Source organism: Vulpes lagopus, chromosome 2 (genome assembly GCF_018345385.1).
Source record: "Vulpes lagopus strain Blue_001 chromosome 2, ASM1834538v1, whole genome shotgun sequence".
NCBI classification, from domain to species: Eukaryota; Metazoa; Chordata; class Mammalia; order Carnivora; family Canidae; genus Vulpes; species Vulpes lagopus.
Window position 1 is genome coordinate 17,855,393 of NC_054825.1, and position 12,073 is coordinate 17,867,465.

General features: G+C 42.6%; 1 pseudogene; it reads left to right on the plus strand.

Annotated features, from left to right (window-relative positions):
• Window positions 1-12,073, plus strand: part of LOC121476803 — a 46,910-nt pseudogene that overhangs the window by 34,167 nt on the left and 670 nt on the right.

The following is a 12,073-nucleotide window of genomic DNA, read 5'->3' on the forward strand; positions in this document are numbered from 1 at the left end:
GGTTAGACTGGGCTTATCCTTCTTGGGAGGAAGTCCATGGAGGGAAATTGTCGTGTTCGTCACATCATGTCAAGGGTACAGCCAACCAACATGACTATCACTGTCAAGCTGGACCTGGATGAGGTTTGTCGGGTTTCTCCACTGTAAAGTTACACCTGCTTTCCCCTCTTCCTGTATGGTCCTCTTAAGAAAGAGGTCACTATGTGAAGCCCACACTTAAGGAGTGGGGAATTGTGTTCCACGACCTTGAATGGAGAATATCTAAGTAAATTGTTTGAAATTTTTCTCCACAGGAGTTTATTTGTTCTCTCCCATGTATGTGTTTATCCAATTCTTGATATTAATAATCAGATAAACACAATATCATTGTATTGGTATTGCATTATTACGCATATTTATATTATAATATGCGTATACATTTGTATATTCCATTATATATTTATTTTATCCTCGGAGTTATCATCTAACACGACTTTATTTTATTGCTCAAATTGTTTCATCTTTGACCATGCCATTTCAACTGGCTTCTATGTACCTTTGACATATATCCATTGCTGTGTTTTGACTTATTTTGTTAAGGACTGCCTTACTTCCTGGCGGTAGAAGATGCTCAGTCTCATCTTGTACTACCCTGTCATGACCCTAGAATCAGCCATTTCTTCAAGGCCTCTGGTTCTTTTTACTGGAGAATGATATTAGAAACCAAGCCCCAGATGCTGGGTGTGCTAGCTGCTGCTGGGGTGATGTTGCTTTCAGCACCTCCCAGTGGACTGAGCAGGAAATGCATGTGTGTGCACTAACCTCTGCGTACCGATTTCCATATCTGTATCTACTCATCTGTATCTATATTAAGCTAAACACGAGTTCATACTGACATTTCCAACATCATTGCCACATGGTTCATTTATTCTAGTCTCCCTATCGCTTATCCATAACCTCCCTTTTCAACAGTGAGATCCTGGCTCCCACCATCTGCCATCCATTTATTTATTTATCCAACCGCAGCATATGTGTGTAGGACTTTCAGAGTTGTTACTCTGTCCCCTTGTGAGAAGCAATCTTGCCGACTAAAATATCGTGATTGTGAATGGGTTCTTTCATTTAGCCTTAATGATCTTAAGTCATTCTTTTGTCACGGTCTTTGTTTATTCTGAGATTCTCCAATACCCTAAATGACATTGTTGAGGATTTTGTGTGCACAGAGAGGTTTACTCTCTGTGCTGTAAAGTTCTGTGGGTTTTGACAATTACATAGTGTCATGTTCCCACCTCTACAGTATCATATAGCATAGTCTCATCACTCTAAAAAAATCCCCCATGCCTCACCTGTTCAACACCTTCTCTGCCCCAAACTCCTGGCAGCCTCTCATCCGTCTTCTCTCTATATAATTTTACCTTTTCTAGAATGTCATATAGACACAACCATACAATATGTAGCCTTTTCAAACTACTTTTTATACTTAGTATAACATGCACTTAAGGTTCATTCATGTTGTTACACCCATAGTATTTTTATACCAAAACAGGTATACAGTTTTCAAATGATTATTTCCTCTACAAAACCTGGTTAATCAGAATGTTTAATAAATGTCAGTAGAAGTCAATGCAGAAGTGAAAGAACTAGATTTACAAAGTTGGACACGGAGGCAGCACGTGGGGGTAACACTATTTTTCATTAAAATAACTTTAATGTGCCTTTTCATATGGAATGCAAATTGTATAAGACGCACTTTGGGGATTTCCAACCCCAAATTCTTATACACTCCTGAAGTCACATAGACATATGCTTTATTTCAAGAGAACTTCTATTAGAAAAAAAGAACACAGCTTAGTCTAAGAACAGATTCATTAGAAGGCACTGACATGTTTTACAGATGGACTCTTCATTTTCCGGGAGGATTCAGAATATTTCTCATCAAATATTCAGATTTCTCCGACATTCCAATTTGTTCAATTTATTTAAAAATTCAGTTTACAGATTTAAGAGCACATATGTGTAAAGTGAAGTGTACTAAATGGCATGAAGTTTGCAGACATTTGGCTATCTACACCCCACATGAATTTCAGAAATCATCAAACGAATCAAAGACCCCATGGCATCAGATCCACTTCGACCTTCCCTGTCTGAGGAGGAGGGCAATGAAAAGATTGTGGTCATGGTGAGAGCATGTTGGGATGAATCTCCAGAGAAGAAGCCCACCTTTTCCTCCATCAAGAAAATTTTATGAGAAGCCAGTTCCAAAGGATGAGTCGGATGTGCAACATTTTCTCCTAATCATTTAACCATTAGAATTTTAAAACTATATGGCTGTGATTGCTCCTGTGTGGTTCACTCCATTCATTCATTCATTCTTCCACTCATTCATTCATTCATTCATTCATCGTATACTCACTCGATGCCTGCCACATGCAAAGCACTGCGTTCCATGCTGGCTAATGAGTGATAAATTCTGCCTTTGTTTCACAAATGATACAAAAATGTATCAGACATCAGCACTTCCATTGTCCTCCTTTGTCCACTTCAGATATCACTAATCAATCAAGGCTCCCTTTCCCAGGGAATTGTGACATAACCCCAGAATGTTTCTCAAACCAGTATTCCAAGGGTCATGTCTCATCCGTTGTGACGGACTATGGGATAAAAAATAATTCACCAGCCTTAGAATGAGTCATTAACTTAAATTATTCATGCCCCTCTCAAACAATTTCCTCAAAAGTAGTTTGCTTCATATTAGGATAATTATGTCATCTTTTGGCACATTGAACATATGCAGGCACAGCCGTGTTAGAAGTAGCTTGAGTTGATAGAAGAGCCCTGGGCTGGGAGTCTGGCATCTACTCTAAACTTGGCCATCCTGCTATGCATTCTTAACGCAACAGCCCTGTACTCTGCATTCTCCACACCAAAATTGTTTTAAATGGTATGTCTCAGGTCAATCACAACTTTATTTGTTTTAAAGATTTTATTTATAATTCATGACACACACACACACACACACACACAGAGAGAGAGAGAGAGAGAGAGAGAGGGATCCCCTCAATCACAACTTTAACTCAGAAAATCTGGTTTCCCGTGTTAAGGTGAGTCTATTTCCTATGTAAGCCTCAGTTTCCTCATATGAAAAAAGAATGATTTTTTAAAGACACTTATAAAGCAAGAGCCTACAGGATCTAGAAGTGGGGATCACTGGGTGGCTCAGTGGTTGAGCATCTGCCTTTGGCCCAGGGCATGATCCTGGAGTCCCAGGATCGAGTCCCACATCGGGCTCCCTGCATGGAGCCTGCTTCTCCCTCTGCCTCTCTCTCTCTCTGTCTCTCATGAATAAATAAATAAAATCTTAAAAAAAAAAAAAGGATCTAGAAGTGCCCCTTACATCTGTCATCTGAAAAGAAAATGGCTGGTATTATTTAGGGGTAAAAAAAGACCTGTCCTGTCCTGAAATCTGCATCTTTGACTCATGATCGTGATGATGATCTGGAGCATATTGGGACGTGGGGGAGGCCACCGTTTGCGGAGTGCCTGCTGACTGCCAGACACAACTTTCGATGCTATGTACCCATTATCTCTCTGAACCCTCAGAATGACCCTGGAAGTGTGTATTGTTTTCCTCATTTTCCAGATGAAGAAACTGGTGCTCAGGGAAATGAAGGGTGCAGGTCAAGGTCACAGAGCTGGTCGAGGGCAGTCTCTGTCCTGCTGCATGGCCTCATTGTCATTGTCATTTCACTGCTGTCCATTGGCAGCACTGAAGTAGGGAACCTTAATATCAAGACATATTTTCTTTTCTTGGAATGTATGGTTGGAAGTTCTGCTCCACTTTGGCCCTAAAGCTCTTGGAAAAAGGTGTTAATTATGGGGGGTTCTTTTAAAGCCACGTGAACATCCTAGACAGTATGGTGAGCAAGCTGGAGATGTATGCCAATCACCTGGAGGGTGTGGTGGAAGAGAGGACCAACCAGCTGATGGCAGAGAAGAGGAAGGTGGATCGGCCTCTGTCCACAATGCTGCCAAGGTAATCCACAGCTCGGGGGTGGCTTTCCAAAGGACCCAGGAAGCAATAGCATCACTAAGAGGCTCCACGTAGACAGGATAGCCTTTTTTCACCTTTAATAAGAGGAAGTCAAGTCCTTCTAAAATGGGTCAAGCATTTTGCAGGCATTTTGGTCATCCTGTAAAAGAAGATAGAAGCAAAGGCTCTTGAATTCATGAAACTAGACAATGTTTTTTACAGGAAAGATGGTGGCTGCAACAGCCGGAGAGCGACCACTAGATGGCGCTCTGGTCTCATGAGTCTGATTATTAGCTAACTCCCCAGTATTTCTGATCTACTCCAAAACCTTTCTTTGCATAATACAATATGCACCCATGACTTCAGACCCCAAAACTCGCTTCATTTTTGGCTCTGATTGCATCTGTACACTCTCTAAACACTTGGCAGGAGCATCTGCTATTAAAATTCCAGCACCCTTCCTGTGTGTCTTGAGGAAGAGACAGGGTCGGGGATTTGAAGGCGTTAATGCGAGACTGGTTAAAGCAAAATTACTGACTTGTGGGTTGGTGGTTGCTTACTTTTGCTCCCACAGCTGCAGATTGAATCTTTACAATCCAACTCTATAATCAATAGAGGAAAATGAGATGCCCTCAGGGAGAAAGTCTTTATCGTAAGGGCATTTCTGTGACCTGCTTCCACCTCCTCCAATTTATACTCACCAGTGGAAATGTCTCTTTAGGTAAAATGCAGGGAGAGAAATGGGAGTCAATCCCTTTAGATGATGGAATTTTGTTGACCAAAATCCCAATCCATTGAAACAAAAGGTCTAGAAGGATGACTTTGGAGGGGTTTGTAGGAGATGGGATAAATAAGAGTCTATTCAACACCAATCCCTATTCTGTGGTTTCAGCTTCATCAGAGAACAGCTCATAGCTGGAAGGTCCATAGAACCAGAACATTTTGAGTCTGTGACAATCTTTTTCTCTGACATTGCTGGATTCACAAAACTGTGTTCCCTCAGCCCCTCCTCCCCTTGCAAGTTATAAAGCTCCTTAATGACATGTAGAGTTTATTTGACCAGATCATTAAAAACTATGATGTGTATAAGGTGAGACATCTGGCTCCTGGGTTGGGAGGGAACACGTTCTCCTTGTCAGCTGACTCCAGGGCATGAGTGAGGGTGGACCCAGCCCTTGATGTCAGCCAGGGGAAGGCTCTGTTTCAGGCTAGCAGTCCATCTTGGTTCATGGCAGAAACTCAATATTTTATTCCTGTTTGTTTTCTTGGAAAAGGGCTAATGATTAATCACAGATGTATGTCCTTGTCAAGAATCACCAGTTGCTCCTTGATTCCTTCCATTATTTTATCTCACAGTAAACACATTTCCAAAGAGGCACTGACTTTCTACTGACTTATCCCTCCAGCTTGCTTCTGAATATATTTCCTTTGTATTCAGAGAATCTCATATTTACTTTATTAAAAGTTGTCTTTGGACTTTGTGTGAATCTCACTTCTGTGGCTGTGAGCCTTAGCAAGGCAGGTGAAGACCGACTCCCAAGTGTAGACTATCAGAACTGTGATGAAAATGAGAAACAACCATCTGCCTAGTGCTGCTCAGGAGGGATGTATGAATATGGTCACCCAGAGTCAAAAATGATCTTTTGGGGAAGGATAGCAAAAACAAATAATTTGGCTTCATTCAAGTGGTGGTAATGATGGCTGCTTCATGTATTTTCTGAGTTTTCTGATGAGGCCAGATGCTGACTACAGGGTGTCCAAGCTCACACATGCCTGGGGCAGCCATTGGTGGCACCAGCTCTGACCATGATTGGAGGACTCTGCCTGTGGCTCTGGGGCTGGGGAGGTTTGGGAGACAGTGCAGTTATGCCCTCCAGGGACATATTCTTAGTAGTTATTTCCCAGGGTTCCCCATAGATATGCCTCTGTTTAAGGTGGAAGAAAAGATGCTGTGAATAATCTCAAAGTGTAGGTCACATGTACTCTAAAATGGAAGCTCTAGGGATCCCTGGGTGGCGCAGCAGTTTAGCGCCTGCCTTTGGCCCAGGGCACGATCTTGGAGACCCGGGATCGAATCTCACGTCGGGCTCCCGGTGCATGGAGCCTGCTTCTCCCTCTGCCTATGTCTCTGCCTCTCTCTCTCTCTCTCTGTGACTATCATAAAAAAAAAATAAATAAAATGGAAGCTCTAAAAAATAATAATAAAATAAAATAAAATAAAATAAAATGGAAGCTCTGCTTAGGAGGACGTCCTCTGGGATTTCCTCTTGGTGTCATCTTCTCCATTATGTTTTGCATGAGCTAAGACTAAATCAGTTTCAGTGTCTAAAGGATGTTACCATGATGGGGAGAGGTAGCCAAGAAACAGTCAGACTTGTGCACTGGTTGATTTTGTATAATTCTGGGGTGGCCAATAGGCTGAGCTATTTTTACTGCCTAGCTAATGCCTGAAATCCCACCTTTACCACATCATCTTTGGATTCTGCTTGATGGCAAATGTATCCTTAAAGTTTACACTTGTCATTTATTTTCTATTGTGAATGAGGGATCTGAAAGCTGATTTTATTAGGATTTATTAGAGGAGAGAAGAGGACAATTCAGGCAGATACATGCATTTATACCTAAGTATAACAATGTATACATATGTATAAATGTACCTAAGAACTCTTCTATGGGGTGAAGACCTTTCAGGTTGGGTAACATGAATTCCACTTGATGGATGCATGGGATCCTTCAAGATTTACCCTTTTCATATGCTGCTGCCTGTTTAACTGGTTTTGAACTTGAGTGGAGGAAATATGGTCACCACCGCTATCAGATTTCAGAGGAGAAAGCAGTGACTGTGTGCAGGAGGGCGTACAGAAGGAAGGCTTTGTGGAAGAACCAGGACAAGAGCAGAAACTTGTAGAAATGCTGGGACATGGATGGAGTGGGGGGTCAGGGAGTGTGAGTCTTTAAAGTGGGGGGCCTCAGATGAAGGTCACTTAGTTGCTTTATTTTCAGGGTGAAATCACTGGAGATGCGTACTTGGCGCTAGCAGACTTCCCATCTGCAATGGAAGCCAGCATGTGGATGAGATTGCCACAATGTCTTTGCACGTTCTCAATGCCACTGTCTACTTCCAGATTGGGCACATACCTGAGGAGAAGCTCATGCTCAGGATTGGCATCCACACAGGTACACAGCACTGGGACTTATGATCCAGGTATGCCAGCAGGTGGTTCTGGAGTCAAGCCCTAGGTCTAAGGTGTTTAGGACCATGAGGTTGAAGGGTAACATCTTCAAGGGGAAACAAAAGGTTGACTTGTCTTTGTGAATGTATTTCCAGCTAGCTAGATTACTTGCTAACAGCAAAGACACCCAGAGACTCCAAGCTGTTGAACTGAAAGTTGAGGGGAGACAGGACAGTTATATTGAGGTGCCTCCCCCGTACCACCCATACCTCTACATCAAATGCCCTTTGATTTGGTCTATTTTTTGTCAAACTCATGGGCACATGACCCGTGCAGAAGTGACTAGCATTTGGTTTAATGCTCTTCTGTCTTAATTTCTTAGTTATTAATATAATAATAATATATCATAATATTACATACAATATACAAATATATACAATATATAATATAACATTGCTATAGTATTGATAATAATTGTTAATTTCCTTAATTTCTTAATAATTTTGGGATGAGGGGTTCCTTATTTTCATTTTAGACTGGGCTCTATAAGTCGTGTAACTAAACCTGCTCCTAACTGTCCTCCAAGGCTCGACTAAAATAAAACCTGACCCCTAATCAGACCTAATTACTCCCATGTTTGTGCTGCAGTTGCTTTGTTGACATCTCTAGTGCATGAATTACATCATCATTAACTTCTGTCTTGGCTTGGTTGTTATAACAAAATACCACAGACTGGATGGCTTAAACTGCAGTGATTTACTTTTTCACAGTTCCGGAGGCAGGGAAATCCAAGATCAGGGTCCCAGCATGGTTGGGTTCTAGTAAAGACCCTCTTCCTATCTCACCAAAGGCTGCCTTCTGGCTGTTCTCACATAGTGAAGAAAGAGAGAGAGCTCTGGTGTCTCTTCTTCTTATAAGGGCACTAATCCCATCTTGGGGGCCCTATCCTCACCACCTCATCTAAACCTAAGTACCTCCCAAAGGCCTTTGTATTGAGAGTTAGGGCTTCCACAAGTGAATGAGGGAGGGGGTTACAAGCATCCAGCTCATCATATTTGACTATTTGTTGTCAAATTTTGTTTTGTTTAGTCATAGCTGTTTCCCACTAGGAGTCTGGATTCTGTAGGTTGCCTCTTTGTAAACTCAAAGGTCTACTGCCAAGCTCTGCCTGAAGAGGGCACTTAAATATTTGTTGAATGGCATTTCTTGGCTTAATATACCTCAAACCCTTGGGAAATGCAGAATGGCTATGCCCTTCTGTTCTCCTGTGTGTAGGTCCTGTGGTGGCTGGTGTGGTGGGAACCACCATATCCAGGTACTGTCTGTTTGGGGACACTGTGAACATGGCATCCAGAATGGAAAGCAACAGTTTGCATGAGTATCATTTACAGTATTTTTCAAACACGATTTTTCACTGTCCCTCCAGTCCCCTATCTTTCGCCAGAGGGTATTTTTAGAAGACCCATTTTCATTTTGTCTACTCTTTTCCATTTGGAGGATAATATCATTATCTCCTTCAGACAAAGTTGATCACAAACTTTGTAGACAGGGTTTTGCACAGTGCTTTCTACGTAACACAAATGACTTCTTCCTTCTAAGATTTTCAATTCTAAATAGTCAGGTACACATATAATAGGGCCATTTAAAGGAAAAGCAGGAGTCAGCAAGCTTTATCCATTCAGAGCCAGACGGTAAATATTTTAGGCTTTATGGGCCATAGCCCCTGTTACTTAACTACTGTTTTAGTGTGAAAGTAGCCATTTATAATATGTGAATGATGGGTATGGCCATGTTCCAATAAAACTTAATTTGTAAGCGCAAATGGTGGGCTTGATTTGGCTGGTGAGTGGCAATTTACCCATCCCTAATGCAGAGTTTAGTTTTGGTGATGCAGAATGAATCTATGGCCAGGAACTCCAGGGGATATCATACTCTTTTGCTTTACAGTAATTTTATTGCATTAATTATTGCTAGACAGCATGTCATTTATTCACCGAGACATTTATCAGCTAGAAAAAAATTATTAAGGATTTAATTTTCAAAATATTTAGGTTAAGATTCTTTTGAATTTCTAAATTGTCCATAATATATGAAAACGTGCAAAAATATTTTTTTCTTCTGAGTACTTCATGGTTTAGGCTAATCAGCCAAGTCTCAAACACTGATTTATTTTATTTTATTTTTAATTTTTATTTATTTATGATAGGCACACAGTGTGAGAGAGAGAGAGAGGCAGAGACACAGGCAGAGGGAGAAGCAGGCTCCATGCACCGGGAGCCCGACGTGGGATTCGATCCCGGGTCTCCAGGATCGCGCCCTGGGCCAAAGGCAGGCGCCAAACCGCTGCGCCACCCAGGGATCCCAACCACCCAGGGATCCCTCAAACACTGATTTAAACCTCTCTTTAAACTTGTGTGTCAAGATTTTTAGGAATAAATCTTGAAAGTGGGGCTGCTGATGTAGGATCCAAACCTGATTCTAGACATAGTGCTGGTTGTGAACCACATTTTCAGTGATGTGTCCCAGCTCTGGTACCATTCCAGGAAGCTTGAGGAGTCCAGTGGACCTCCATCCATGGGGAGTACGAGATTGCATATGGAGTTAGTTCTGTCTACTGTTTCTAACCTGAACATGTTAAAGCTTGAGCAGTATCAATAGCATCTGAACAATGTCTGGGTTGTTGGGGGGCCGCACTCCAACTGTTCTAGACTTCAGAGAGGTTGTCTGTGATTTGCTTTAATGAAAGGTGCTGGCAGCCCAAGATTTTAAGCAGTGTAGCATTCCCTCTCCACAGCAGCCCCCAGCCCCCTGCCCGCTGACCCCCAGATGAAAGTCACAACCAAGTCAGTAACTAGGCAATAACTGGCTTATGGCAGCTCTCTAGATCCATGTCTCTCGGAGCACTGCAGCCATCCTGCTGGCATCGGGAGGGTACGATTTGCAAAAGAGAGTCACCATTCCAGTCAAGGTGAGACTGACTTAGTGCACCCCACCTGCCTCATTGGAGTCTCTGATGGAGATATTAAGGAAGTTGATGGGATGAGTGCATCTCTGTACTGTGGTATGTGGAGACTGCTGACGTCCATGTGGAGGCTCTTGCAGCTGCCAGGTCTTCCTCCTTCAGAGAAGATTTGTATGGTTCCCTCAAAAGGTAAATGCAGAATCTATAACAGAAAACATATTCGTTCCCACCTAGACCAACCCCTTGGGGGATGCCTCTTTTCTCTTGGTCACAAATGGTCTCTTGGCTTCTGCTTGAACACCCCAGTCTAGTCTTTCATTAAGCAACAGCAAGTAAAAGCCCAGGAATTATAATGCCCACATTTCCTCTATGGATCCCTTCTCATGAGTCTAATGTTCCCATATAGAGGAGACAGATGCCCATTGGCTTGGGGACACTAGGACCCTATCTCAATTCATATAAATGTCTTTTCCCTTTCCTCTTCTCCTTCTCCTCCTTCCAGGCTGGCTGAAACACGCCATGATGCAAACTCACCTTTCTGATAACCATCGGCCTTTGGTGAGGTTGGGGATGGATGTTCTCAAGAACATCTTGGAGATGTTCATGATGGAAGTGGTGGGTGTTTACCATGATGTTAAATGTTTGGGTGGGTAGGGGGATTCATGGAAAGACGTGAAAGAGAAGGAGTGAGCCTGGCTCTTGCATACTGTATTTGATCAATGGACTTCAGGTAAGGGGAAATTTTTTCTAGAAGGCAGTAGTCTAGACCTAGCTTTGAATCTTGTCTCACTACTTACTGGCTGTCTGATTTGGGGGCTTGGTTGTTTTGCCAGTAAATGAGAATAATGATAATACTTCCCTCAAAGGGTAGATGTGGGGATTAAATGTGAACATGTATATGAGGTGCTTCACTTGGTGCTCTACTGATCATAAGAGCTCAATAGATCTGATTATTATTTTTAAAAGACTTCCTTTGCAGCAAAATTCAACCTTAACCTCACCTCCTAGGCCATTGTAGACTACCCATTTAAGCTTATCAGTAAAGCCCACGGAAATAAAGATTTCATCTATAATGAGGCCTTTCCCTCACTGAGGCTGCTCCTGCCTACTTGCAGTTTGGCTAAGAACAGCATTTCAGTCACCAAGCAAGAGAGACCGACTGAGTTGTCTGTTCAGAGGCCACATTTCACAGGCAGCCTTTCCTCCTCTGTGACTCACCAGCACTCTTCTTTGCTTCCCACAGGGCAAAGGAGAACAAACAACTTTCTGGTTGGAAGGCAAAGAAGGCTTAACTATTCCACTCCCCGAATTTACTGAGGAGGAAGCTAAAATCTTGGAGAGCTTCTGAGGTATTTTCTTTAAAGATGTTTGTGGGATCCCATGAAAGTCTAAGGAGCAGTCCTTGTGATGCATTAAAAATCCCATTCAAGGGGGTGTAGATATGGGATATTGAGTGAATCTGCCAGTAGGGGGAGTCATCTAGCTGGCTTGCTCTTCCCACCCCAGCGCTGTGATGTCTAGACCAAATGTGGAGTTGGATGAGCTGGATATGGTGAACTCATTTCCTGAGGGACCAAGGCTGGGCTGTTGCTCCCAGACCTGCCAGTGAACTTGCCCTAGCTGCCAGATATTTCCGGCCCATTAGCTTGTGAATTTGCAGTGATTCCAATTTCATTCTGGGAGAAAGGAAAGCCAGAGAGCAAAACCTAGAGCTGCTGGTTCCACCCTGCCCTGCCTTATTTTTCTAGGGGCTGCTCCCTAAACTTTAGTTACCAGAAGGCATTCCAGAAATGTTTTCTGGAGATAAAGCTCTATCCAAGATGTGAACAACCACTGAAATCCAACAGGATCAGGCCATTCCAGGTAGACTGGATCTAGGCAGTCAGTCAGTCCCTGGAAGGCCTGATCCTGTGTTCTGACTTCCTGTGA